Source organism: Anomaloglossus baeobatrachus, chromosome 6 (assembly GCF_048569485.1).
Source record: "Anomaloglossus baeobatrachus isolate aAnoBae1 chromosome 6, aAnoBae1.hap1, whole genome shotgun sequence".
NCBI lineage: Eukaryota > Metazoa > Chordata > Amphibia > Anura > Aromobatidae > Anomaloglossus > Anomaloglossus baeobatrachus.
Genome location: NC_134358.1, coordinates 525527258 through 525551751, shown reverse-complemented (window position 1 = coordinate 525551751; position 24494 = coordinate 525527258). Strand labels below are relative to the sequence as shown.

At 42.2% G+C, this 24494-nt stretch overlaps 1 protein-coding gene across 2 annotated transcripts in view; it reads right to left on the bottom strand.

Moving 5' to 3' along the window:
* The window catches only part of ODAD2 (outer dynein arm docking complex subunit 2), a 222516-nt gene that overhangs the window by 105928 nt on the left and 92094 nt on the right, over positions 1 to 24494 (bottom strand). The window lies entirely within an intron of this gene.

Here is a 24494-nt window from a genome sequence, read left to right as displayed (position 1 = left end):
ATAAAAAGGATGTCCGAAATACAGAGGCGCGATCAGGGCAGCCAATCACAGCATGAGCTCGGACAAAGCAGAGACCAGTGATTGGCTGAGCTGTCATTTTTTTGTGGAGACAGGAAGTAGTGTCCAAATAGGGGCCCAGGAAGCAGGGAGGGGTGGGGGGGGGGGCTCTAAGGATCAGATGAGCAGTACCCCCCCCTTTTTTTGTCTTTTATGCAATACCAAACCATTATGACAAAAAAATGAAGTTTATATTCCTTTTAAAGAGGTTCACCCATTTTTTTTTTCTCTATCAGTGTAACTTCCTATTTCAGGTGTTTTCTTAATTGCCTTTTCTTTCTAGTTCTTGCACTGAGCAGCGCTATCCTCCTCGCTCAGTGCCAATCACATGGCCCCGGGTGCTGTGACCTCTGGCATCCGCTGATGTCACGTCAATGTCCGGACTCTGAAAGTTGACGTTACATCAGCAGCTGCCTCTGATCCTTAGTGACAGGGCTGTGGGTGGTGATCAGAAGGAAGGAGGATTTACTTACCATCCTGCAGCTGTGCGGCCGGCACCAGGAGCAAGAAGAGAGGAGTCATGTCGGGTGAGTATGTTATCGCACGGTGGTAGGGGTGGGAGGATGAGCAGCGTTCAGGGTGCCACTGCAAAGGATTATGGGAGTTATAGGAACTGAACCCAAGAAGTCAGGAGAGAGATTAACCCCATCAGAGCTGGAGCCAGAAATGAGGATGTGCTGCTAGAGCACGATAAAAGGTAATATTGCTGAAATAAAATAATAGATGTGTGGAGAGGCCCATAGTAGCAAGATTTAAGAGAAAAAAAAATGAGTTTTGGTAACTGGCCAACTTCTTTAAAGGGAACCTGTCACCTAGAATATGCGTTCTGACCTATCAGCAGACACATGTGTGCCCTAATTAGACCTCCCTACCCATCCCTGTGCTGTAAAATTGTATAATATGAAAGTAATAAAAAAAGTTTTATTACCTTCATATTTCGTATGTTAGGCTATGTGTCCACGCTGCGGAAAATGAGCGGATTTTGCCGCGGATTTCTCGTGGAAAAGCCGCGGATTTCCCGAAAATCTGCAGCAGCGGCACTTCCCAGCCATTTCTATGGCTTTTTGGAAATGCTGTGCCCATGCTGCGGATTTTTCCGCGGCGGATTTGGTGCGGATTTTAATCCGGAAAAATCTGCAACATGTCAATTATTGTTGCGGATTTTGGCTTTAGAATTTGGGAAAAAAAATCCGCACCAAAATCCGCGGCAATTCCGTGGTAAATCCGCGGCAAATCCGCACCTTTGAAAAGGTGCGGATTTTGCGGGAAAGCCGCGGATTTTGATGCAGAAAAATCTGCAGCAACATTCTACCGTGGACACATAGCGAGGAATGTGGTCATAGGGGCGACGCCTTGCCCTATGGACGTCTCCATACTTTCCGTGGTATCACGCCCCTGTCAGCATGATACCATGGAGCTACGTCCTCGTCGCTCATTCTATCCTGCGAGCATTGCGGCAGGCTTCTCTTCCGGGTTCTGATTGTCAGTTTCAGACGCGCACTGCGCATGCGCAGTGCGAGTCTGAAGCCAGCGATTGAACACCCGGAAAAGAAGCCTGCTGCAATGTGCGCAGGATAGAATGAGCGACGAGGACGTAGCTCCATGGTATCACGCCCACAGGGGCGTGATACCACGGAAAGTATGGAGATGTCCATAGGGCAAGGTGCCGCCCCTGTGACCACATTCCCTGCTATTTACATACGAAATATGAAGGTAATAAAACGTTTTTTTATTACTTTCATATTATACAATTTTACAGCACAGGGATGGGTAGGGAGGTGTAATTAGGGCACACATGTGTCTGCTGATAGGTCAGAATGCATATTCTAGGTGACAGGTTCCCTTTAAGCATTAAAAGTTATCTTTGGTTAGTACAAAAGGGTATTGATTTATTTTCTGTAAACTGTCCCCTCTTTCATATAGTGGTATGGGGTATTGCAGTCCAGCTATAGTCATCTGACTCATTGGATGCAATACCAAACACAGCGATGAGAAAGCGTGGCACTGTTTCTTAAAACAAAAAAAAAGAATACCGGTTAAATATAAAAGAACTATCTTTATAGTCGGTAATCACTTTTATGTTGCATTCTCCAATGCCAATCTTTGGATGCAAAACGTTGGTGTGAAAGTGATGTATGGAAATGGAACAAAAATGCAGTAAAATACTTTATCCACCTCAATGTATTTTCTGAAAAATCTGAATAATTCTGTAAGAGGAAATATTTTAGAGAAATGTATTTTTGGACAGTTATCAAACTGATTTTCACTTTCATAAAAGTGCAGAATCAAATTGACAGTCTACAAACTTTCAGAAAGTTCCATCTGTAACAGCGTACAGTAACTTTGATGCATCCTAAAAATAAATAACATGGTCAAAATCTGCACAGATACATTCAGACACTGCAGTTTTTCCAGCGTAGAAAAAAAATGCATTTTTCTGCAATTCTGTGCTGAAGGCCATGTGCACAAGGTGCTTTTTTGCCATATTTTATTCTTGCAGTTTCACAAATCTGCAAGGATATCCTGATCCCAGCAAAGTCTATGAGAATTCTGAAGTGCTGTGCACATGTTCAGGATTTTTTCTTTGCAGATTTTGTTGCAGAAAAAATCTGCAGCACGTGAATTCTGTCTGTGTTTTTTACTGCATTTTCATCATTCAAAGCAATGAAACAAACCACATAAAAATGCATTAAAAACAAGCTGGAAATCGAGGCAAAAACGCATGCTTTTGCAGCAGCGTTTTTCCAGCCAGAACACGCAGATTTGGTTGTAACATTATCCGCAACCAAATCTGCAACGTGTGCACATTGCCTAAAAAAGCAACAGTCATTTTCATTTTTATTCCACAAATCAATAGCACACGTAGAAATATGAAACTTTGTAATATATTTTATCAGAGAAATTTGCGTCTTTCTCCTCCTGGACCGATCTTTCATTGTCAGTTCAGGGGTAAAATTTGTATTTAATAAAGACAGATTTTTGCATTACTTTTGCATTGCAGTTAGTACTTTTAAAATTCTATGCAGGAGGGAGTAGCTAAAGGAAGACAGACATTCTGCTGCAAGGTCTACTGAAATGACAGATTGTTCTCCATAGAACTTTATGAGCACCAAATGTCATCTCCTGTCTCAGTAATGTAAACATCTGTATGAAAATTAATTGTTAGTTTAGGAGGAGAAAAAAAAAAGAAGAAGATTCCTCTAATAAGATAAATTACAAAGTTGCTCATTATCATGAGTAACACTGATTTACCAGATAAATATTAAAACAAATTGTGGCACAGGATCAGATTCAGTGGATTACCGTATATCTTTTGCAATAGAAAGGATGAAATCTGCACCAAAAGCGCAACAAAACTCACAGCAAAATTCAAGTTTTACACGTGCAGATTTTGCCATAGATACACTGGTTATTTGCAAGAAATTTGCAATTTGTGAATATAGCTGACAGAGTAGGTTCATGTCACGTTTTGTGCACATTTTCTCATGCAGATTTCTAAACTGAAATCAGCAGCGTTTCCACATCAAAATTTGTGCATTTTTTTCTGGCCTTATTCTTGAAGTTGATTTTTTTCCAGAAATGCTCTAAAACCCCACAACATAATAATGACAGGCCAGTGATTTAACCTATAAATTTCAGGGTCTCCTTTAAAATGAATGGGTAATGTCTGCCCCCCCTTCCCCCACTCAAAAAATAAAACAGCAACAGATACTGACATGCTGCGGACATGCAAAATTGAGAAAAATGATCCTGATCCACCAGCCACATCGGGACACTGTGGCTGATGAACTGGAGCACTGGGAACCTTACTCTTACCTGTCAGCATCCCCGAAGCCTCCTCTGATAGGCCGGGTGCAACATCATGCATGTGTTGAGTTGCAATGATAACATTATGCCGGGGTTATAGATCACTAGAGATGCCGAAGATGACAGCCTGCAGAAGGTTTGCAGGGCCCTGGTCTGGTGGTCACACACTGCCAACATCAACCATAGCTCAGCGAATATTTTGTGCTCAACCCTAGTTAAAGAGAATCTTTCAGCAGGTTTTTGCTACCTCATCTGAGAGCAGCATAATGTAGGCAAAGATGTCCTGAGTTCAATGATGCATCACTTAGCTTAATGGCTTCAGTCATTCTGACACAGAGAAACATTTTAGATTTTAGATTTTGCATGGAGCAGAGCTCTGGGAGCTTCCCCTGCCCACCCCAGGCTTTCATGAAAACATGAAATGGCGTCCGCTATTTATTCCAGAGAATTTTGCCCTTCAAAATTCAAACGGTGTACATTTCCATAAACAGAAGCTGCTAATCACAGAGGGGGCGGAGTCGGACTATAACTCAGGCTGCTGAGACCCACTAATGATAAAGATAAGAGGCTTAAGCTAATATAGTAGGTAAACAAAAAAAAGACTGAGTTAACAGATGCAGGGCTGATGGCTGTGTTTTAACACTTTCAGCATGCTGTCTTCATGCTACATTTCAGAAATCTGCTAACAGAGTCCCTTTAAACTCATTCATTTTGCTGGTACTGTAAAAAAGTACAGATTACACATGCAGAAAACGTAGCTAAGGTGTAAGAGGTACCCTTTCCTTTTTGCGTTCGTTAATCGTATCATCAAGGCTTTACACACTACGATATCGCATGCGATGCCGGATGTGCGTCACTTTCAATTTGACCCCACCGACATCGCACCTGCGATATCGTAGTGTGCAAAGCCGCCCTTAGGATATATATGCCAGATCAGAATCCCAATTTGCAGACACGGTGTTTCGGGGTGCTTGCCCCTCGTCAGTGCAAAGTATGGGGTGTCTGATCTGGCTCATGAGAAGCTTTGTGGGGACCACGGGGGAACACTATTCTCCTTAAGGAGACTTTGCAAGCCAGTCTGGCTGCCAGTAAGCGAACTTATAGCTGCCACGCCCCTCTGGGAAATATTAAAATTATCTTTGCAGGAATGGAGACAAACTCTAGCGCAGCGCCACCTATTGGAAGTAGCGATTCTAAAAGTGAAATGTGGATTTTTAACAATCCTTTGCAAAAAAAATTAAAAACTTAACTATATGATGAATATGCTGCTTATTATAGTGATTATGAGACATAAATCAGACTTATTAATGGGCAGGTAGTAGCGATGTGCTTGTGAGTTCTTGCTTTTTTTGGTCAAATCATTAAAACTTCCAACGTGTCAGTAATTTTTTGTTATTTTTATGCATAAATGGCATGAGCTAAGCTATGGATCTTGGAGAAACATTTGTTTAATCACCGTTAGTATCAGTGCTACTAATGAGGCCTAACGCAAAGGAGATTACATGCTTGAGTGTTATTATATTAAAACATTTATAGTGTTACGTTCATACACAGTTTATGTTATGGGACCTTAGAGAGCAACCTACTTGCTGAGGCTTGGACACGGGCCATGGTCATGTGGCCAGAAAAGATTTATGAGGTAAGAGAAAGAGGAAGACTGTTGTTTCACAGGGCTGTGTTTGGGATGGCATTTAGGTCTGAAATATGCCCCGTCTCCGAATAACAAACAATTTGAGTCATGAAAACATTTGTGGGGAAGTCTAAACTGCGCGAGCCTACCTAAACAGAACATGCTGTGCCCGCAGCGTGTCATGAGCTCATTCAGCAAATTCAATTACATGTGTACAGGAGGTTTATTTCACGTTTGTTGGGGATATATGCCGAAGTTCAGGTTACTAAGGTAAAAGTAAAAACATAAAGCTTTATGGCAGGACACATGTCTCCAGCTGAGAAGTATGTCAGAATTAAACAAGGACACGTCAAGTGCTAAACAAAAGGAAATGTAGAAATATAGAGAATAACAAGGTTCTCCATATTTGAAAAACAAAAACTCAGGTGAGGATGATAAAAACAGAAGGTCTCAATTCTGTCAAGTCTTTCACCCCATTATCTGCCAAAAAGGGAAGCTATCACCACAAAATTACCCAATGGTGAAATCAACCCTTATTGAAGAAACCAATATTGACCTTGAGTTTCTTCAATAATTCTAGTTGCATGTCAGGTTTAGTGGCAGTCTGAAGAAACACAGCTCCAGAGACCCGAGTGTCAACTGACAGAGAAACTGTACCATAAGCACACATACTGTTGAGAAGGTGGAGAAGGGCTGTGACCGGAGAAATTAATCTTCTTGGCCGACTGCGCAGAGATGAGTGAACCTTTGGAAGTTTGTTTCGCAAGGCACAGTCGAACCTTAGATAAGATTCGACTGTGCCCTGGTATACCAGGTATACCATAAGCACATATACTGTTGAGAAGGGCTGTGACAGGAGAAGAAATGAATCTTCTAAGCTGACTGCGCACAGTATAAGGAGTCTGGAGAATAAAATATTTCATGCTCGGTCAGCATTTAAGAAGATTTATTTAATCTCCTGTCATACCCCTTCTCAAGCAGTTCACTGGTATCTGTACTTACAATTAGAGATGAGCGAACCTTTGAAAGTTTGGTTCGCAGGGCACAGTCGAACTTTAGATAAGGTTCGACTGTGCCCTGGTGTACCAGGTATACCACGCTCTGTCAGCATATCAGAAGATTTATTTCATCTGGTATCCGTGCTTACAATTAGAGATAAGCGAACCTTTGGAAGTTCGGTTCACAGAGCATAGTCAAACCTTAGATAAGGTTCAGTTTGTGACCGTGACTTGATCCAAGACTCAATGGAAGTCAGAAGTTGGGTAGTTCATTTCTCCGCCCACATGCAGCCAGCCATAAGCAGAACACATCCGGGGAGAGTAGGGTTTTTCAAATCTTTGTGTGTGTGTGTGTGTGTGTGTGCGCACACATTACATTAGATCATCAGATCACACTGATTTTACCCCCAGTGCGATCCGTTCAAACACTGCACACGGCTTGCACAAGGCTGAGCATCACTCATATCCAAGCACAGCGCTGCTCGCTTGAGTGGTTTGCACTTGTAACTCACACAAACTTCAAACCCGAACTTGTTTTTTTTGGAAGTCGGCTTCCGAACCCGAAGCTCGAATTTCAGGTTCGCTCATCTTTACTTACGATACAGCTTTTATGTCAGTTGAGACACAGATCTAGGAATGTGTGTTTCTTCAGACTTCAGCCTTTCCTGACATGTGACTAGGATGTGCTGCTATTAGTATTACATGACGGGGGCCATTATATTATATTTTTGGAGAACCCCATTTAGTGACCAAACCCCGTTTTTCAAATCTGATGTGTCATTTTCTGTGGTTATGACTCTGGAATGCTTCTTCCAATCCAAATGACTCTAGATTGTTTCTTTTCATGACACATTGTACTTTATGTTATCAGTAAATATGAGTTGATATGTTTTGCTTTTTTTATAAAAATTGTAGTAAAATTTAGAAAAATTTGCCATATTCATCCTTGAATGCTTATATTCTTAAACTATATAGTAATACCACACACACTAATTAATAAATAACATATCCCATATGTCTACTTTACTTCTGCATCATTTTTCAAAAGTCCTTTTATTTTGTTAGGATGTTAGGAAGGTTAGAATTTATCAAGGTCTCTAACATCCGCCAGCTCCGTGATGTCGTCATGGAGGATAGAAAAGGATCCAGTGGCTCCTGTGAAGCTCTAGTGAACTCCATGCCCAAAATAAAATAAGGCAGTGCTTGAAAATTATGGTGGTACACAAAATATTGACACTTTGGGCACAATTGTCCATTTTCACTTTGGTGTGTACTCACTTTTGTGGCCATCGGTTTTGACAATAATGCCTGTGTGTTGAGTTATTTAGAGGACACCAAATGTACCCTGTTATACAAGCTGCACACTGACACTGTACATTGTATCACAGGGTCAGATCTTCAGTGTTGTCCCATGAAAATATATAAAAAAATATTTACAAAAATGTGAGGGGTGTACTAACTTTTGTGATATACTGTAGCAGTGAACATGTTATGCCCCATGCAAAAATTAACCCACTTCCTAAATACCTGGACCACAGTCTCATTTATTTCGGGCACACAGTTAGAGAGACAAGTAAAGTAATTAAATTAGTTAAATGAGATATATAGTATAAAAGTAAAATATATATTATACAGTGTTATAAAAAGTCTAATTATTACAGTAAGATACTGAATGGCAGGTCGTAGAGTGTAACATAGGAAAAGTAGAGTAACGCGCCATCTGGAGATACGCCGGCTAATAGATCCTCAAGAGATAATTGGAAAGGGAAAGTTGATCGTTCTTTGTCTGGACAACAAATTACTGGAACATTTAAAGTATTTAAGTAATTTTGAGTTTTAGAAAATGGAAAGTCAGGAGGTTATGGTGTAATTCTGAGACCTGGTAGATGAAGAATACCTTTCTGATAGCCATTTTCATTAAGTGTATTTATCTTCTTAACTGTGCAGAATTTCCAGTTTACAGATATAACGGGGTGGACTAAAGCAGATTGCAGGAATTACAGAAGATCCACAGGTCAGATCTATTGTTAATCATATTTCCAGGGTGGAACTTCCCGCCATCTCACTAATTTATGCAATGGAGACACAAGATTTGCCTAATTGCATAGTGATAGAATGCTGGATGGAAACAAATACTATTGAGGAGCACCACCTGATATATTTTAGTCTGTCTTTTTTTTTTTTTTTTTTAAATAAATCTAAAATCTATCTTAGGCCACCTTCCTACATGCGAACAAAAAATCACTTGGGTGGCACGTTCCGTCCATCCGCGTGTCATCCATGTGGTATTTGTGTGCCATCCGTGTGACATGTACCAGAAAAAAAACGCATGACAATGAAATGAATGGCTTTTATGTGTTAAAAATGTGCAGAGATAGATAAATAGACAGGTAGATAAATAGATAAGAGATAGAATGATGATAGACAAATAGATAAGAAATAAATTGATGATAGATAAATGGATAGATAATGGATAGAGTAAACAGCTTTCTATTTAACCAAATAAATAATTAAATGGGGGGAAAAATGATTTGAGGTCCACCCATTTTTGATAACGAGCAAAAGTACAGCAGACAGCTGGGGTCTGGAATAATCAGGCTGGGAAGGTCCATGGTTATTGATCTCTTCCCAGCCTAAAAATACCAGTCCGCAACCTCCTGAGAAATGGAGGATCATGAGATGCTCCAATTCAGGCGCTTGATGTCAGTTCTTCCCATTGCCCTGGTGCGGTGGTAATCAGGTTAATGGTAGTTGGGGTTGATGTCAACTGTGAAATCTCCAAAAACACAGCTGGCATCAAGCCCTGGTGTTAGTAATAGAGAGGTGCCTCACAGACCCCTCATTTCTAGCCCATTAATAAATAAAAAGAAAACAATATCAACAAAAATAAACAACAATATCAACAATATAAATAAAAAAAAAACATACATACAAAATCTAAATCTAAAGTAAACATTCCCCAAAACATTTCCTTGTTCCCTACTTTATTACAAAATAAACCAAGCAGGTTCGCCATAGTCCAGTGTTTCCGCTGTAGTCCACTGAATTCGCCGTAGTCCACAAATGGAAACCTGAAAAAACAACACTTACCTCGTTCACCACTTTATTAAAAAAAAAAAAAAAGAATAACACATTACCAAGCAGATCCGACATAGTCCAGCGATTCTGACAGTCTATGGAGCATAGTCTGAAACTCCATATCCTTTTCTAACAGGTCCTTCAAGGTCATGCTGCGCTGCTCGAGACCCAGTGCCGCTGAAGAGTGGTGACATCAGTAACATTACCGCTCAACGGAGATTCTGGGTCACGCAGCACTGTTCATGACTTTACGACTCTGATGACCAGTAATGTTACTGAGGTCACAGCTTTTCAGAGGTGCCGGGTCTCGAGCACTACAGAGTGACCCGAGAGTGCCTGGAAACAATGTCTATGGAGTGTCAGCACGATGTTCCATGGAATTTGTTTAATGGAATTGCTGTACTACGTCAAATCTGAGTGTATTTTTTTTTTTTAAATCACTTTAATAAACTGGTGAATGAGGGTGTCTTGTTTTATTTCTCTGTTTGTATGTTTGTTTGTTTTTCAGGCTTTCATTTGTGCACTACGATGGATTCGATAGACTTCAGTGGATTCCCTGAACTACAGCAGTCCTACCATTCCCTCAATTGGCACCACACTAGGGCTACGTAAAGAACAGAGGTGAAGCACTAGAATTGGAGCATCTTGTAAAGCTCCATTTTTGGGGTGGCTGAGTGCTGCTATTTTTAGGCTGGGAAGGGCTCATTAACCATGGTCCTTCCCAGTCTGATAATATCAGCCCCCAGCTGTCTGCTTTACCTATACTGGTTATAAAAAATGGGGGTACCCCATGTAATTTTTTTTAAATGTAACTATTTATTGGTTAATATTTGAACAATCTATCTAGCTACTAGCCATTTATCATCTCTCTCTTACATCTATGTATCTTCTATAGATCTATCTATATCTTCTATCTCTCTCGCCAGCTATCTATCTCAATCCATCTATCTCTTTTATCTCTCTTTTTATCCACCTCTCTCTCCCCCTATCTATCTATCTATCTATCTATCCATCTTCTCTCTCATCTTCTATCTATCTGTCTATCTAACTAACTAATGTCTATCTCCCTCTATGTATCTCCTATCTATCTATCTTCTATCTTTCTCTACATCTATCTATCTATCTCTGTATCCATCTTTCTTCTATCTCTCACGCCATCTATTTCTATTATCTAGCTATTATCTTTGCACATCTTGAACACACAAAAATCAGTAATTTCTTGAATGCATTTAATTGTGGTACATGTCACCTGGACGGCACACACATGTCAAAGCTGTAGAAACTAATGTAATACGGAGCTAATATGCATCTGATAGGAAAGAACAGATGAACCATGGATATGCTCATGGAACAAGTCTGTTTTACAATTACATTTTCTGGACCCAATAAGGCCATTATTTTTTTTATGCCGTTATCTGATTGACAATTTTACTTCTGGCAAATAAATAAATCTATTAAAACTAATCCATTAATTACAACATCATGCTGCTTTCATTAGATCAACAAGTAGCTACTTTATACGACAATCCTAATTTATTATAAAAGCAGTGACATCAGAGCGAACTTTTAACCAGCGCTGGCAACTGGAAAAAGTTAAGAATTATGCTGGCACGATATTATAAAACAAAAAAAAAAATAATAAAATAATAATTTGTGAAACCTTTGGAAATCCCGCTCCGATAGTTTTCTCCTATGCACTTGTAAGGCTGGGCTGATTTCTTATCCAAAACTGAATGAAACCCTTGAAAACAGCAGCCAACCTCAAGGCCAAAATGCTGTCATTAACTCTTCATTAAGGCATTAGAACCAAAATATTGTTTGGGCAGGGGTCCATAGTTTATGGAAGCGATCTTGTTTTCTAATGCTGTTCTTAGCTCCTACGGCGATTTAGTTATTACGGCAAGGCGGACATTGGACGACGTGTTGACAAACCTAAGAGTGAATGCATGGTTCAGATTTCCTATGAGGGGGGTCGGGTGAACAAAACAATCAAGAAAAGCATCATGGAAAAATGTAACTTTGAATGGGTATTTGCGCTCCGAACACCACAAAAGATGTAAACCAGGCGGCCATCCTGTATTTATACTGCGCAGGGTCCAATAAGTCTTTTATAGCGGAGGAAAACTGTTCTCAGCTGCGGTTAGATGTTTGGTTCTGTTTCTATCTATTAAACACTAGTGTCTGTCACATAGGATTAAAAATGAAAAAAACTCACAATCCGTTCCCAACAAAGCCCTTATTTGTACCACGTTTTAATATCTGAATTACAAATATAAAAGGCTAATTCCGTTTTTCCTTTGTTGCAAATTGCTTGCACAGCTTAATATTCGATATTCGAGCAGACCACAATAAAATAGTTTCATGTGTTCGAGAACACGAGGTCTACAGCGACGGCTCTAATACTAGAGGTTTCCAGTGGCGGGGCGCACATATTACTCAACATGGAAACCCTTCTGCTGTCAGTTCCCTTCACACAAAACCAGCATGTTGATGCTATTAAATACTTTGAAACACGATCTTTGGGACATACGATTTTGGAACGGGATCATGGAATCAGGTTTATATTCAGTAGAAATTTTGTGGGTCGTGGTATCTTGGTAAAGAACATGGACCGCTGCCATGGCATATGTATGCTGTGAAATACCGCAAGCAATAAAGTATTTTCTGCTGCTTCTTAAAAAGATAGATACATAGAACATCGAAAAGCTTTTATCCACTAAAAATAAGTCCTTCAATTGTCTTCTTCTGTCAAATTAATTTTTTTTTTCATTTGCTATACAAAGGGTCTCTCCAACCCTCTGGGGTACTGCACACAATGTCTTTTTCAGGGGGATCCCACCAAGAATCCCTCTGATTAAGCACAACAAAAGACAGGACATATTGCACAGCATGCGCACATTTTACATCTTATATCCCTTCTGTTAACCGTTTCAGGGTTCAGAAACCCTGGAGAGGTTAAAAGAAGCAAAACATTTTTGTAATTCTGAAGCCGCCACCTAGAGTACAGAGCGCCAGACTCTAAGGGGTACTTTGCACGCTGTGACATCGTTAGCCGATGCTGCGATGCCGAGCGCGATAGTCCCCGCCCCCGTCTCACATGCGATATCTTGTGATAGCTGCCGTAGCGAACATTATCGCTACGGCAGATTCACACGGACTTACCTGCCCTGCGACGTCGCTCGGGCCGGCGACCCGCCTCCTTCCTAAGGGGGCGGGTTGTGTGGCGTCACAGCGACGTCACATGGCAGGCGGCCAATAGAAGCGGAGGGGCGGAGATGAGCGGGACGTAAACATCCCGCCCACCTCCTCCTTCCGCATAGCCGGTGGAGGCAGGTAAGGAGATGTTTCTCGCTCCTGCGGCTTCACACACAGCGATGTGTGCTGCCGCAGGAACGAGGAACAACATCGTATCTCCCATTGGTGCGACATTATGGAAATGACCGACACTACACAGATCACATATTTACGACGCTTTTGCGATTGTTTATCGGCGCATCTAGGCTTTACACGTTGCGACGTCGTTACCAGCGCCGGATGTGCATCACTTTCGATTTGACCCAGACAATATCGCAGGGTGCAAAGTACCCCTTAGGCTATGTGCCCACGGGAGTTTGTACCTGCGGATATATCCGCAGGTTTCCGGCAGCTACTTGCCGGAATCCGCAGCTATTTTTAGCTGCGGTAGTACAGCGAAATAACTGCGGAAAACATGCGGAGATTCATGCGGCTTACCTGCGGAAGTCCCGGCCTATCTCCATAGTGGAGAGCCGGGATTTCCGCAGGTAATTCCGCAGAAAGAATTGACATGCAATTACGTGTGGCTGCAGGTCATCCGCAGCATGTTCCACAGCCGCACGTATCAGCAGCATGGACACAGCACTCCCCATGTCCCATAGGATAACATGGGGAGTGTCTGTACATGCTGAAACCTGCGGATTTATCTGGAGAATCCAGAAAATATGCGGATTTTCCGCAGATAAATCTGCAGGTTTAATCTCCCGTGGGCACATAGCCTAATGGCGGAACCACTGCAAGAATGGTGGCAAAACCACTTCAGGAAACCACCACCGAAATGTAAAAACAAAAAGGCTCTAACTGGGAAAATTCAGTGGCTGCAATGGCATCTAAGGGTATGTGCACACGATCAGGACCCACTGGGGATCCTGACCTGCGAGTTCGGGAGTCTCCGCAGAAGACTGTAACTGCTCGTGGCCATGATCCACGCTTGGGCAGTTTTGGACTCTCGCTGTGTTTTCCCTGCGGAGAATACTCGCATCTCCACAGCAAAGAATTGACATGCTGAGGCTTGGAAAGCCGCACCACAGGTCAGTTTTCGCTGTGAGAAAAACAAGCACAGTGGGCAAGAGATTTCTAGAAATCCCATCCACTGCAAGGCTATGTGCACACTAGGCATTTTTCGCTGTGTTTTTGCGCGTTATTCAGGTGCGTTTTTGGGCTCAGAACTGCACGACTTTGCTTCCCCAGCAAAGTCTATGAGTTTTCATTTTTGTTGTCCGCACACAACTTTTTTTTTTTAGCTGTGTTTTTGAGTTAAAAAAAAAAAAAGGACATGTTAATTCTTTCCTGCGTTTTACTGTGTTTTTCCCCCATGCAATGCATTGGAAAAAGGTGGCAAAATGCAGTGATCAAAAACGCCGCAAAACGCAGCCAAAAACGTTCCGAAACGCATACATTTTTTCCGCTGCTTTTTTACCATGAGTGCGTTTTTTGGGGCCAAAAACGCATCGTCAAAAACACGCTGTGTGCGCACATAGCCTAATAGTACTGTAGAGCGCAGCGTTTTGGATGCAGCGAAAACACACTGAATCCAAAACGCTATGAACCCCGATCGTGGGCACGCAGCCTAAAATAGTAGCCATGTGAATATGTTCACACAGAGGGGTTCTTTTGGGGAGAGTAGGGGGGGGCGGAAAGATCCAGCAAGGTTTTTTCAAGAAGAATCCTATTCAGGAAAAGCTGCTTTTTTATTTTTGTTTTTAGTATCTATTTTTCTAGAAGTGATTTTTTTTTACGCATTTTGCATACATTTTTTAAGCGTTTTGTGTTCTAGTGTTTTGAGTTATGGGGGGGGTTTCACTAGGTGGAAACTAAATTATAAAAGAAAATGGTGTAAAGAGCAAAGTGGATTTTCCATTGAAATCAATAGGAAAAGTATTATAAGTTTATTTGAAGACGTTTGATGTGGCTTTCGGACTAGTCCCGCTCAAAATCTTTATGGAAGAATGCTGTAAGAACATACCCTAAATTGAAAAAAAATAAAAAAAAAATAAAAAAAGCACTTAGAATTGTGGAAAATAAAAAAAAGAACTTATATTTTTCCAATCCCTGCTGATCCCGTATCAACTGTTACTGAATCCTGAAATTCCTCTTGATCTTTTGTACTTTTTGCATTGCCTCTATGAGCATGTGACCACTGCAGCCAATTATTGGGTGCAGCGATGACCAACATAGCAGACATAGATACTGTATAGTCAGTGATTGACAGACATAGCAATAAGTATATCAACTGGAGGGGGTCTTGGAAGCATTTAAATGAAAGTGGGTACGGCGGGTATTACTACTTTTCTTAATGGCAGACTTTATCCTCCCCACCTTCAGACAAATCACTTGCATCCGGAGGAATGAGTGCTGCTGCTCCCTCCCTTCCTCCGGATTTGTCTGAAGGTGGGGAGAGTAAAGTGGATGCTGATTGGCCGCAGAACTCGTGGGATGTCAGGTGGTTACACAATCGTTACGAGAGCAAGTGTCGACACCGGAGGTGAGTATAAGTGTTGTTATTTTAAAAGGCAGAAACAGACGGATTGAGAAGGGGTTCTCCAAGTAGTGTATAACTCCTTTAAAGGTATTGTCCACTACTATGACAAACCCTTCTAATTCCAATTGTTTCCCTCAGTTAAAATAAAAGACCCTGCACTCACCTCCTGTTGTCCTGTTCTGGTGCTGTTCCAGATGTGCCAGGGCTCGCGTTCCTGGGGTTCACGTGAAGTTGTGACATCACGCGAGCCTTGCGTTCAATCACCACCAGCTTTTCTCTCGCCACCTTCGGACCAAATGAGTTAATCAACAGGAAGTAACACTGCGGCTGCCACTCACTTCCTGTTGATTGCTTATTTGGTCCAAAGAGAGAGAAGCCGGCGGAGATTGGACGCGTGGCTCGTGTGATGTGACAATGCTATGTGGGCCCGGAATTGGAATGCCGCCAGAATAAGAAGTGAACACAGGGTCTTTATTATAGCTGGTGGAAACAGAAGGGGTTGTCCTAGAAATGGACAAACTCTTTAAGATAAAACACTTACTAGAAAACAACAGCACTGTCTTTGTGTCTCTCTCTGCCTCCATCCTCTTAAGGGGGCTTTACATGTTGCGATGTCGCTACAGTTCGCACCCGGCTCCGTCGTTTGTGCGTCACGGGCAAATCGACATACTTAGCGTCACAGACTCCTAGCGACGTCGCTGTGGGTGGCAAACAGCCTCTTTTCTAAGGGGGCGGTTCGTGCGGCGTCACAGCGACATCACACGGCAGGCGTCCAATGGAAGCGGAGGGGCGGAGAGCAGCTGCATGAAAGTCATGCCCACCTCGTTGCCACAAGTACGGTGCTGTTCGTCGTTCCTGGGGTGTCACATGTAGCGATGTGTGCTGCCTCAGGAACGACGAACAACCTGCGTCTAAAATCAGCAACGATATTTGGGAAATGGACGATGTGTCAACAATCAACGATTTGGTGAATATTTTGCATCGTTAGCGGACGCTCGTACGTGTCACATGCAACGACGTTGCTAATGAGGCCGGATGTGCGTCCCGAATTCAGTGACCCCCAACGTCATCTCGTTAGCGATGTCGTTGAGTGTAAAGCGGCCTTTACACCCTCTCTTCCTCAACAGGCACCAGTAATCTGATCCCTCAGTGAGCTGGTAGTCCATCTTTTATTAATCAAGACAGATTTTAGCAGTTTTACAGAGTGACTTATTCCATTCAGGAGGCAGGTGGGGGAGGGGTAGTGAACTCTATCACTACGTAGCACGCATTTTAAGGTTTATCCTTTTTCGAAAAAAGCAAAAAGAATTGATATTTCCCATTAATTTACTATTTCATTACTCCCGTGATTCCCTCCATGGACTTTAGCAACATTCACGCTTTGGCTCGTGAGCGATGCTAACCGCGCTGCTACTCTGGGGTAGCTCTTTGCAGACTTAAGTTTTAACTTCATATATCATGAATACTTTTTTTTTTCCAGCATCTCGCAAGCCAAACCTTTTTGTTAGCTTGGGCAAGTGTGCGTTACTTATTCTTCAGCGAATAATTAAAAGCATGTGCGAGCTGATCTAACAGTTCATCAATACGGCGTGCCTGATTGCCTGTGGTATGGCACTATCTCTTTCCAGCTACATATGACACTTGTTAGGTATACTGGCTTCCATTTTTCCGAAAGGGGCCAAATGCTTAAGTTATGTTTTCACTCTGGAAATTTTGGAAGCTACGATATTTAAAGCAGCTTATCACAACATGACACAAGCGGACAGCTTGATTTTCAATTAATCTGTCAATGTAAGAACAGTAAAAGAAAATACTGGAAGTTAACAAACACGCCTGATTCTGCTCTTTTGTTCCAGGCCCCGGCAGCCGCCTATCTGTAAGTCTATGGGAGATTCATGTGTCTGCGCCCCGCACCTGGCTTGGAGATATTGATGTACTGAGAATTTACTGATCATCATCGGATTTTACTGACGTATTTACTGTCCATGATGAGAAGGCTGGAGTAGCGGCTGAAGAGGGAAAGAATACGTGAGCCATACTGGGCCACCGCTAACCTGATACACAGTGTGAATTACTACAAGAAACCTATGTTTATAGAGTTTTGCTGTGTTAGAAATCAATAAGGGCATGTAAATGTAAACAAATAGATGTAAAAACTAGCCACAATTTCTATATGGATGACCTATATAGTATAGGTCATCAACATCAGGGTCCGACACTCCCACCCATCTGCTTCCCTAGGACTCTCTGGGACGTCACAGCGCCATATACCGTGTAGTGGCTGTTCTTGGGTACTGCAACTCAAATCACATTCACATCAATAGGAGCTGAGATGCAGGATCCAAGAACGGCCACTACATAGTGTATAGAGCTGTGATCTTCCAGCTTTGTACACAGTCTATATCCAGTAGAGCTGCAAATAGCTAATCAGTGGGGGTGATATGGGTTGAACCCTCACCGATCAGATACCTGACAACCCTTTAGCACAAGAAGTCCCAGGTATTTCGAGCTCCATAGTGTTCCAATGGTAGAAATGTCAAATGACCCCTCTCTGGGACTTCTAGTGTTAAACCTGACGTCTGTATGACCTATAAGACCATACAAATGTCAGTAGAGGATGGCGGTGCTGGAGAAACCCCACAGAAAAATTGCAAAGAATAGCTCCAACTGTGGAGGGATGAGAACCATCGTTCATTTACAGGGAATCTGTTAGCAGGTTTTTGCTACCCCATCTGATGTAGAGGCAGAGATCCTGATGTTTCACTTACTAAGCTTCTTGCTGTATTTTTTTTTTTAAATAAAATCACTGTTTTCTCTGCTGGAAATCTATCAGTTCCTTGAACCCTGCCTAACCCCGAACCCACCACTAATGTGCAGCTTTCTATGTACACTGTGCATAAGCAGAAAGCTGCCAATCAGTGGTGGAGGCACAGATATACAGAGCTCATGAATATGGAGGACTACAGGACAGTAGGATTACTAGTCCTTTAGTGATAATCTCTTACTGAGAAAACTGTGATTTTATCAAAACTGCGGCAAGCAGCTCAGTAAGTGGCACATCGCTGGAATGAGGGTGTTTGCCTCTACAGTATGGTGATCTCAGACTAAGTGGCAAAAACTTAAGAAACAGTTTCTCTTTAAATTCATACCTTGTAAAACCATATTTCTAAAGAAACAGGAGAAATAAGCAGTCGGTCGTAGCCCTCATGTCATTGATAGCGATTGTCAGGGTTTTCAGCTTCCAAATGCTCAGTGATCAACTAATTGCCAGCACAACCTGAGTTAGAAAAGCCATTGCCCAGATGGGATAAGTGCCTAAAGGTGTTCCACCAACAGAGCATTAATCAATAGGTCTTTGAATGATAATAATTTCCAAAATTGGATGTGTTTAAAAATTGTTTTCCTATGCTGAGATAATCTTATAGATGTGCCCCTGATATGTGCTGTGTAATGGCCGTGTCTGACCGTACAGGGACATGGTCTGACCATACCACATCTCCTGAGCAGAGGAGGACACAAAAGAGTATACAGACATTACGATATGTGATCGCAAATAATTCTTTCTTTGAGGTAAAACATTCTTTAAAAACAGGCAGCGAAATGTTTTACCTCACAAAAAGAATCAACTGTGATCTCGTGCTGTGCCATCTGTATACTCTTCTGCATCCCCCCATGCCCAGGACATGTGGTATGATCAGACTGTGTCCCAGTGCGGTCAGACACAGCCATTACACAGTACATAGCAGGGGCATATGTATAAGATTATCTCAGCAGAGGAACATTTTTTTTAAACACATCCAATTGTGTAAATTATTATTATTTCAAGATGTATTGATTGAAATCAATTTGAAATTAACTTTGTTCGTGGAAAAACTCCTTTAAATTACCAATAACACTCCATTCTTAAATTAAGAGAGAGAATTTGAACCGAGTGATATGGAGCATTAGTACTGGGTCCATCTCTGTGGCTTGGCGCCAACGGTGACGTCACGGCTACAGCACACATCACCGCTGCAGCCAATCACGGAGTCCAGCGGCCATGCCAATGTGGATCTCACGGGGACAGAGCTCAGTGATTAGTTATCGCTGGACCAAAGGAGGGTAAGTAGGGTCTGTCTATGTTATTTTACATGACTGTAATCGTTTGGGGAGAAAATTTTTGAAAGTGATACTCCCTCAAAACACAGACTTGGGTTGGCTACATCTCACAAACTCAAAACTCTCCATGTGACAGTAAAGGTGGATTCACATTGAAACATTGTACTCGTGCTGGTGGACACTTGGACGTGACAACCACTGGAGGGGACAACGGTGCAGTTTTTGTAAAGTTTTTTCCAAATGAGACGAGTAAATCACTTCTATCCTGCACGATACTTAAGAAAGAGAGAAAACCTAAAAGTTTACTCCATCAGTAGTTTTTCTTATTACGGTCCTTCCTCTTCTAGGTAATCTTCATCTCCGAACAGTAATATTTCTGTGGAAATGTTCTTCTTAGTTTCCCAAAGTTTCATCTCAACCTCCCAGATCTAAATCATTAATTTCCTATAACTTCATGTGTGAGCGTCGCCTCCTGCACCCAGACCAAAAACAATATTGCCGAAGTGTTTCTGATATTTCCCTCCATATTGAACGTAATTACAAATGGCAAACAGAGCTCCGCAATAATTAGTTCCAGAAGCTCCTCGGTCTGTCTCAGATGAGTCTACAAGTTATTTAGATTGATTTTTTTTTTATGTCAATGTTCGTCTCGTCTCAGAGTCTCATGTTGCGTCTCCGAATCATTGTGCACTGAACACGTCAATGTCCCGAGCTTCTGAGGAACACCATGTTATGGTCAGAGGAGCTCTGTTCATATTGGCATTCACCGCATTGGTATTTTTACAGGCAACAATAGCCTAGTTTGCTAATATCAGAACACCTTTAAAGTCAATGGGGGTTCATCAATATCAGGTCGGTTCTGGGGCATGTATATATCATTGTGAACGCACAACTAAAGAGGGGCAGCAAAACTTTTCTTTCTGTTCTAACAACTTTTCTCTACCTGTCCTCCCATCAGCCCGATAGGGTCAGTTATTACTGTCTTAAAGAAAATGTAACTTTGTAAGAAGGCATACTGCCTATTATTCTCTTAGTTGAAGGGAATCTGTCAATGCAAAATGACTGTTCAAACCAAGCCTAGGTGCTTGGTGCACCCTTGACCTGGCCAAACAGTTTGGTGCACGTCCCACCTACATATTTTCCATCAAAGAGTCTAGAAATTCCTTTACATGCAGTGGTTTTCCTTGTTTTTATTGGAAAGTGCACATTTTAGATTCAGACTGAAGGCAGCAAAACTACGAAGGGACACGTATGGAACCACAGAGCAAATAAATACATGTGAAACAAACCAGAATGTATGTTAAACCATAGATTCATCAAAGTGCCCTCTTTTACTATGATGACAGATTTACACCCCTTGGCATTCCCTCCAGCAGCTTCATCAGGTATCCCCTGGAATGGTTTGCAATAGTTTTGAAGGAGTGCTCAACAGGGTTGAGCACATGGTGGCCGCTATGCATTCAATCTGCGTCCATCTCATCCCAAACCATCTCAATTGAGGTTAGGTGATTTTGAAGGCCAAATTATCTGACAAAGCATTCCATACCTCTCCCCCTTGGTCACATACCTCTTACACAGCCTGGAGTTGTGTTTCGAGTCATTGTTCCGTTGCAATACAATTAATGGTCCGGCTGGGAAGACGTCATTGCAAATTGTTGTGGTCGCTATGTTGTGTTAGAGTGCCTCGATATTGAGTAAATCAGTGTCACAAACAAAATTTCCCACACTATCAGACCTTCCCTTCCATGCTACCTTTGGAAACCATCTGCTCATTTTTTCTGCTTCACAAAAAATACATGGTAGTTAGTACCGAAAATCTCAAATGTCGACTCATCTGAACTCAGTACAAATTTCCACTGACGTAATGTCCAGTCCTTGTGTTGCTTGGCCCAAACAAGTCTCTTCTTGCATACAGTCCTTTGTAGTGGCTTTTTTACAGCTATTTGATCATAAAGTTCTCCTTCTCACTGTCTCCTCTGAAAAGCATATATTGAGATGTGCCTGCTACTAGATGTCTGTGCCTCATTTATGAGAGCTGTTATCTGAAGTGCTGTTAATTTGAGGTTTCTAAAACTAGTAAATGCAATGAACTTATCCTCTGCAGCAGAGGTCATTCTTGGTCTTCCTTTCTTGGAGCAGTCCCCATGAGAGACAGTCTATCATAATGATTAATGGTTTTCATGACTGCACTCGTTCAAGGTTCTAACAATTTTCAAGAATGACTGGCCTTCATCACAAAACTTGTTGATGGCATGTCATTTCTCTTTACTTATTTGAGTGGTTTTTTTTGCCATATTCTTGCTTCAAACAGTTGTATAATAGAGCTCAGTACTGTGTTCAGTTGTGTACCAACACTGCCTCAGCAAAACACTCCTAATGGTTAGAAACACTTTCTGAAAGCCGGTGATATCAAAATTAAACTCTTGACAAGGCATACCTGGCATTCCTGATGACAGCCTAAAGACGCTGCCAGTGAGAATGCCTTGTGAGTGTAAAGCTGTCATCAGAGCAAAAGGGGTGCACTTTGAGGAATCTGAGATTTAACACACATTCTGGTTTGTTTCACATGTGTTTCTTTACTCCTTATTTTCATATATTTCTCTTCATGGCTTTGCTGCCTTAAGTCTGAATCTGCAGTGTGCACATTCTAATAAGGACAAGGAAAAAAACTCCATACCATTTTACTGATGCTATATCTACATCCTCCTCTGGATCCTATGTAGCCAAAGCTATCAATCAAGGAAGAGAGTGGCAGCTGTAGATGGAAAACAAGTAGGTGGGAAGGTGCAATGAACTGCTTGGCCCTGCCAAGGAAGCACCGCACACTTGTGCTTGGTTTGATCAGTCATTCTGTTGAGTCCCTGCAAGTTAATGAATATTGAATTTTTTTTTGTTCCATTGAGGACATGTTTCTACAATAGAGTGAACAGAGCTAAAGGCGTTGTAAAGATTTGATTTTTATTTTTTTTTACAAGGCAGGATATGTGATAAGAATATAAAGTGAAAAATATCCCTTCATTAAGAAGTCACACTCCAGTATTGCTCAAGTTCTCATTGGTCTCCGTTCACTTAGGCTGCTTTCACACATCCGGTTTTTGCCGTCAGGCACAATCCGGCACTTTGTGGGAAAAACGTATCCGGCGTTTGTTGCTGCCAGATGCGTTTTTTTCCTCATAGACTTGATTTAGCGCCGGATTGTGACACATGGCCTTGCATTTGATCCGGTTTTTGCTGGATCCGGCGAAAGTTCTCAATCTGCCTGCCGGAAAGTACGCAGAGAGGAACATTTTTTCCAACGGCAAAAAAAACGCAGAGCGCCGGATGCGGCACTGTGCAGCATGGTGCAAAATGTAAATCTATAGGCGCCGGATCCGGCGGAATGCGGCAAGCGCCGGAATCATGGGCTGGATCCGGTTTTTCACTACTGAGCATGCCTAGAAGTGGTATAAATACTTTTCTGGTCAGAAAATATTCTCTCTCTCTCGTTATTTTTCTATATCCCCGATGCGGGAGGGATAGCTGGACCCGTCAAAAAAACGGATCCAGTGCATCCGGTTTCACATAATCTGCACCGGATCTGTTGCATCAGGCACACACCGGATTGTGCCTGACGGTAAAAACCGGATGGTGTGAAAGTACCCTCATAGGCAGCTGATCATGTGCCATCTAAGCACTTGTACTTGGCCACAGCAGGCACGTGGCTAACTCTGATCGCTGGCAGCAACTGTTACATGCTTAGATGAGGTGGATTTGCTAGCAAGGCAAGAGATCAGCTGCCGAGAAGCAATAGGAAGTCATCAGGGACTGTTGCAGCTACAGTTTAGGGGGGCAAGAACTGGCTATTTTAAGCTGTGGAAAATAATTTTAATCCTCCGGGATCAAACAATTTGCCATTTTTGTGCTTTTCTTCTTTTCCTCCCTTTATTTCGAAGAGCCACAACATTTTTATTTTTGCATCAACATAGCCTTATCAGGGCTTGCTATTTGCAGGAGAGGTTATACTTTTTGAATGGCCCCACTCATTTTACCACATAATGTACTAAACAAAAAAATAGTGCCTTGAAATTGCGGAAAAGAGAATGTAAGTGGCTGTCTGTGTAATTTATGATTGTTACAGGTCCTCAAAAAGGCGATATAATAAATGTATTGCATTTCAACACTAGTTAAGAAAAGGGCACCCCTCCTTATCCCATCCATGTGCCTAACAGTGCATTTGTAAACAGGGTGTGTAAAGGCCCCTTTACATACTGCAACATCGCTAGCGATATCGCTGTAACGTCACCGGTTTTGTGACGTACTAGCGACCTCCCCAGCGACATTGCAGTGTGTGACGCGCATTAGCGACCTGGCCCCCGCTGTGAGGTCGCTGATCGCTACAAGTTGTTCAGGACCATTTTTTGGTTCATTGTTTCCTGCTGTGCAGCACACATCGGCGTGTTTGACAGCGGGGACCAACGAGCGCCGACTCTGTGTAAGCAGCGTACACTGGTAACCAGGGTAAATATCGGGTAACTAAGCAAAGCGCTTTGCTTGGTTACCCGATATTTACCCTGGTTACCAGCGTCCGCCGCTTACAGGCTGCCAGCGCTAGCTCCCTGCACACGTAGCCAGGGTAAATATCGGGTAACTAAGCAAAGCGCTTTCCTTAGTAACCCGATGTGTACCCTAGCTACGTGTACAGGGAGCCAGCGGTGGCAGCCTGTAAGCGGTGTACGCTGGTAACCAGGGTAAATATCGCTTTGCTTGCTTACACGATATTTACTCTGGTTACCAAGTGCAGCATCGTTACACGAGTCGCTGCTGGCTGGTGGCTGGTCGCTGGTGACCAGCAACCATGTAAAGACTTTCCAGTGTTCCCGGCCAGGTTGGATCGCTGGTGGGATCGCTAGAAAGTCTCAGTGTGTAAAGGGGCCTTAAGACTATGATCACATTGGGCAGAGAAATATGTAGCAAGTCATGAACAAAATTTGCCGTAAGATTCTGCAAAATACTTGTGAAAATGTTGATGCATATTTGACACTTTAAATCTTTTGTATTGCAAGGGTAAAAT